The sequence below is a fragment of the Limulus polyphemus genome, unplaced genomic scaffold, assembly GCF_000517525.1.
Source record: "Limulus polyphemus unplaced genomic scaffold, Limulus_polyphemus-2.1.2 Scaffold1161, whole genome shotgun sequence".
In the NCBI taxonomy this organism is placed as follows: domain Eukaryota; kingdom Metazoa; phylum Arthropoda; class Merostomata; order Xiphosura; family Limulidae; genus Limulus; species Limulus polyphemus.
Window position 1 is genome coordinate 19,479 of NW_013666771.1, and position 6,536 is coordinate 26,014.

Sequence of the window (6,536 nt, forward strand, 5' to 3'; positions counted from 1 at the left end):
ACCTTAAAAAATTCTTCGTAGAATTCGATTATAACTTTTAAATTATCATTTTCCTTGTCATTTTATTCTGATTTTTGGTCATTAAGATATCTATCCCATTTCTGTTAACATTTTATTTTTTCGTCATTCGAGAGTAATACCAGGAAAGAATCATGGGCCACTGCCAAGAATTTAATTAACAAAACTAGTCAGTAAACAAATTTTGAGAAACAATCACTGTCAGGCACGTGAAAGGTGGCTAAGTAAAATCACGATTTAAAACTATCTTATTAGAGTGCAGTTCTTACCTCTGTCTACCTATCTAAACTAATAAAAATTATTAACAAAAAAACAACAACTTATTCTAAAGATCATTATTTCTTTTTCAATGACGTTTTATTTACACACAAATCAAGACATAAAAGCGCGTGAGCGTAACAGAACATTACTATAAACTAAGATTTCAAGATGCGATCCTATAAGCTGCTGGGGCGTGACTTTACCGGTCATCCTGGAACAGTTCTTTCCCACCAGGTGTCGCGGTCAATTTGATCAGCTCCTTGTGAGGCAAGTATGCTCTGCGCGCTCTGCACCTGCTCTCTTCGTAGCGATTCATCCTGAGCCCATTCACTTCTTGGCTCTGGAGCGATCTCACCTGCGCATTCCTTGGTAGTAGAGCAACAGACGACAAGCGCGTGGGAACGGTTTATTCTTCCTGTTTATGGTCGGGTGAATTCTTTGAGGAAGCACAAACCAGGTGAGCTGAAAGGAGCAACGAAAAAACATAATGCTCAAATCTTGCGACAACTTTACCAGTGGAATGTATTATTTCACACCCCAAAGCCATTCTTCGCCACTAGATTATACAAATTTTCCGCTATTTTCTCCCGCACTTTACATCTTAGTTTTACAGAAGCTATAAATATCTAGTTGCAAGCCATCGCTTTAACATAGCCACCTGTAAAAAACAACAACAACAATGAATTCAGTTTGTTTATATGTTTTCAGGGAGGTCAGAATAAATTAGAACTTCATTAATTACGACATTCTTGAAAAAAAAAAGATTTCTTTATTTTCATATAGATAGAAATGTGAATGTAAATTACGTTTCACATGAAAATACATTTAAGATTCAGTTGTTGTTTTTTTTTGCAAACTGAAACAATTGAGAGGACGGCAAAACAAAAAGGAAAATAATGGCTATATGACAGAGAAAATGTAACGACCTTCATTACAATAAATTCTGTTGTTGTTTCTGAAGCTTTCAGCAATAAATTAATTAACAAAATAGTTTAGACGGGAAACTTACACAACTCCTTATACATTCCCCGGTTAATAGGTTGTACCTGAAAAACATGAATGGGGTTGTTATGCAAATAAAATTAACATGAAAGAGTCAAAATTCCCGATACCTTTAAGCTCCTATAGTTTTCGTCATTTTTAAAGAATAATTATACGTTTTCACTAATATTTTCCTTTACTAATCAATCATTCTAATCGCGCACATTATTAAAATCTTAGAATAAATTTCTGTCGTAACCTTTAGAAACAATGCATCTTCTCAAAACATTTGTTCTGTTGTATAACATATTTAATAAATCATATTATAGGCGTTTTTAAACCAGTTTTTAACAATACGCTGTTTCTAGAAGGTCTTTTAAACATTTTTTGTTCTTTTCATGTCCCAAAATTATAAAAAAAGAACACGATTAGTTGTTACGATTTGCAACCATTGTTTCTTCAGGTGGAACTGTTCTCCTTGATTAATGACATTACGTGGATATAATAACACCCTATAATTTAATGTAGGGTAAACGTACTAGCCAATCAATCGCTTTATTTAATCTGTAGCTTGAGGAGTAGACTCTAGAAGACACAGTAAGGTCACGTTTTTTATGTGCACACATTTATTTTGCAGTGTTTTGTACGTCAAAAAACAAGGAAACTATAACACACCGTTTCAGCACACGGTAACTGTAATTTAAATTTTTAACTTTTAGAACGCAGTCCCGTATTTCGCTTTTGTTAGTTGGCTTTTGATAACCCTAATTCATTTTTCGAGCAGCTATATTTGTTGATTATTATCTCAATGTATCTGCAGCATAACATTTACATATGTATGTGAAAGGGTAAGCAAAAGTATAATAATCAAAATCCTGCTTTACAACGTCTATGGTTGATTTTTAGTTTCGCTCTAAGTATTTAGCTTGTTCTAATCGGAAGTTAGTAGTAATTATTCATAACTAATATCGTATACAGTTCGATACTAAGTTCATATTCAGTCATTGTATTCAATCAAACAAACACAAATATAGAGAGAAAAGTGAAAATTTAAAAGCAGGATCTAAAAAAACATAAAACGCTAACGATTATAAAGATCTGTCACTGATACATTTGAAAATTGCGTCGACCAAGTACTACTTACAACCGAAAGAACTACATCTAGCTATCGGAAATGAACTGCATTTTTATAACTTTTAATGTTATAGCGCTTGAACTCCAACTTTTAATGATTATGTGTTGTTTCACTATACAGAGCGATATCAAATATTGCAAAGCATATGCGAACGTCAGTGCCTCAGGATAATTGTTCACGTCAGTTAAACCACATTTAACATTCGCAAATACGCATTTAAGTTCCACGATGCTTACTGATAATGGGTTGACCTGACCAGACCTAACTGTCAAATGGATATTTATTTAGTATTACGTTGTGACCTTCTCACGGAAGGCCTGATACTGTCTGATTTTTTTCTTGTTTTAGAATGGCCTCTGCTCACGTTAAGCACGTGACATATGGCCAAACAGTCTTTCACTAACAAAGACTGAGGGCGTCGAGTCCATCCTGGTGACAATTCATCTAGTATAGCACGTGCGAGCTAGTTTGGGCTATTAACGGCACGCGACCAGCACATCCCTGCGTGACGTGTGTGAATCTACAGTATTTTACATTTTGCCATATTTCGACAATTTTTATATGTATTAAAGATCCTAATAAATGAATTACCGAGTGAAAGGTCCACATTATTTTTCAAATCACGTGAATCGCATGTTATCATTGCGGAAACTATATTAAATCCAAGATGACGGCGGCAGGTGATAATATTTGTGTCAAGCTCTGTTAATAGAAAGTGTGGGAAAGTTGCGACAGCTGCGTTCACAAGGTAAGACAGCCGCGTTTGTCTCTTCCCGCCTTCCCTTTAAGTCGGTAGCTCAGGGATTCTGGCAGATGGTCCGCCTTGAGTCGACTCTCACCTGTCCTTTTCGTGAGCTTTGCGGTGGGAACGCCGTTCAAGTGTGGCTCCCGCACGTATGTCTAGCACGTGCCTCAGTGCTGATCGTTCTCCCGTAGACACATATGTTATATCTCTTTTATATTGTTGTTATAACCGAATTTTGGTAATTGATCGAAACCAGTTTATTTAACTCTGTCATATGGTCCGTACTCTGAATATACGAATTAGAGCATTGATGAGCAATTAGAAACCTTTTCCTGCGGTCCCCTAATGTTCTGCTTTTGGTTGAAAATACAAGCTAAGTTAGTTTTCCCACAAGTGATGTAATAATACTTATTAATGTTAATAAGTTTTTTGTTGTAGATGCTTACGTGATTTTCTATGGAGTTTCATTAGTTTTGGATTATCGCAATTCTTTCAACGCATGCGTTATTAAAAGGCGCCTCATCTGCTTTACTTTACGTGATATTACATTTATTGATAATAAATTACATACATACAGTGTTTTGAGGTTGTCCAACGTGGTTAGTTTAAGTTACTTGATACTCTTTGGTTTATTGTCTATACCTTTAATTCCCTTTCGTAACGAATTATAAGTGTAGAAAAAATATCTGAAACAAACATTAAAGAAATTATAGGACATTATTCTGTGTACATATTTTGTACATACAGGAAGCCAAATTAAGAATTATGATATATTTATTTTGTTTATACACGTTCCCTGCAGATAAACTAAATATTGCTTTGGTGGGTTCAGAAGAAATTAGTTAAGTTTTTGTTAATTTAAGTTTACTAAATGTGTATTTATATATTTTTCGTGTGTATGTGCATATATATATTTCATTGTTGCTGGTTTTTGTGTTTGTATATAATGTAGATTTCTTTCTTCCACTTATACGTTCTATAAGAAACTTGATAATAAGTCGCACATTGATAAAACTATAACTCCTGATAGTATCAGCTCTAATTTCTCCAACTAGATTGATATCATAGAAAGTAAGAAAATAATAAAAGTAGCAGAATTGTATATTTTATCGTTTTCATTGTTCATTACTTTATATTTCAGTTATCAAAATTCATTCAATTCTAATAAAAATCGCAGCATTTCTGCTGCATTCCTTAAGTTAATTTTTCCTTTCTCATTCTTTCTGAGTTTGGATAAAACATGAGATATCGTCAGGGCGAGCTAAATCTGCCTTTAGTTAAGCCTAGTTTGCATTAGTTTGATTAACTCATCCGTCACAGACTTCTTTCACATAGAAATCTCTGTAACTGCCTAGCAGAAAACAACACTTTCAGCTAATCCTACTTTTGTGCATTTACTCACAGTCATAAATTAAGATTGTGGTTAGAGTTCTAGTGTTCTAGGGCCGTGATGCGCAAACTGTGGGGCGCCCTCCTCCCAAGGGGACACGAAAATTCGGTGTGGGGAACGCAACTATGACTATAGATCATACATTAAGATTGTGGTTATTAATATCTCCAGTTTTCTAGAGAAATGTCCATTCTTTTTTTTCTTCTTGTTAATGAAACTAATTCACTCAATAACTATTATTTACACTTCAAAATCTTGCTTTATAAATACAATACTGGATAGAACGCTGAATTTCAAGGTATAAAAAGAAAGGTAAAATGTCTCAATATTAAAAGGTGTTTGAAGGTGTGGTTCCCTATGGGGACATCATAGTTTAAAAGAGGATATCAATGTTTTGTTTTTACTTCAGTGGAACTTTAGGCAGAATAGACAAAGTACGCTTGAAACGTTTAACGGACTGCAATTGCTCAAACCCACGATATCAATGTTTGTTTCGTATTTCTTATACCTCTTCCAAATACTTAAAAAACATAATTACAGTGTAAACAAAATTACAATAAACGTATATTTCGCATTGTTTGTTTTAATTACTATCACTTCATGCAATAACAACCGTATTTGGATTAATAAGTATATTTTTTATACTTCCCCCAAAATGAGTTCATAGTAAATTACATTCGAAGCAAGTCCTGTGAATATTTAGAGATTGGTTATTAATAATTTTTAGGAGGTTAAAAGGATGGATTTGTGAAATTAAAAAAAAGAGTATGGGCTCTAATTTATTTAGTCATGAAAAACAACAATAAATGTAACATAATTCTTATTTTAGGTGTTAGCATAAAAATAAGAACATAAAAGGGTGAAGCTTACGCTCACCGGAGGTTTTTCCCCCTCAGTTCTTCAACTTTAAACATATTTTGTAGACTTCTATATGTATAGTTGAAATGAAAGAGAAAAATCGCCAGAATGGATGCATAAGTTGGATCAGCATCGAAATACGTGTGTATTTTGGCACTGATAACATATAATCTGAGAAAACTATTGTCTTCTTGTTTCGTCAGAGATATGCTGTGGATCTAATAAAACTTGCCATTAAAAATTAAAGAGTATAGCTGAGAGAATGGAAGCAATAATAATAAAAAAAATACTAAATATTTGAAAACCTCAGACCTTAAGCGAGTTGACAAGTATGTATATACTAACGTACAGTGAAAAATGTTTTTGTTTTTTTGACAAACTAAACAATACTGAGGATTTGACAAAAACAATACAAAAAATAAGAAATGTTTCAACAACGACACAAAAACAGACTTCAAAAGAACCGTATTTTAAGTTATGTGTTTTAATTAAGTGATCATTAACATTCTACATGGTCAATCAATTAGTGTGTTTTTTTTTCTTAAATGGACTGGGCGTGGTCTAGTGGTTAGCGTGCTGGACAGGGCCCACGATTCGCGTCCCGATTAAAAAAAAAAAAAGAATCGTGTATGGTGCTGTTTGGTGCCTTCATTGCGTTATAAGTGTGATGTTCAAGTCTCACTATTCGATTAGAGTAGCCCGAGAGTTAGTTATGGGTGTTAATGTGTAGCTGCTTTTCCGCTAGATTATCAGTTCACAATTAGAAACGGCTGACGCAAATAGCCCTTGTTGAGTTTTGCGCGAATATACGAAACAAAATAAACTAAATCTTATGAAACACTGGATTCTTCAGAATTATCAAGAATGCTCTCATAAGAAGAAACGACTAGAAAGCTAGTGTTTAAATTTCTACTAATGGGCTTGGCAGTGTAGTGCCAAATATGTTTTACAGAATATATTACACGTGGAGTAGAGTCTACAATACTTACTTTCTACGGTGTTCAGATCATGTAAGTCTGTCTTCCTGGCAAAAAAAGAAAAATGATAGTTGATGGGTCTTTATAATTTCTATGATGAAATCGCATGTCGCTTGGCAACGGATAATTGTTTGTTTGTTCATTTTCTAATTAAGCACAAAGCTACACAAT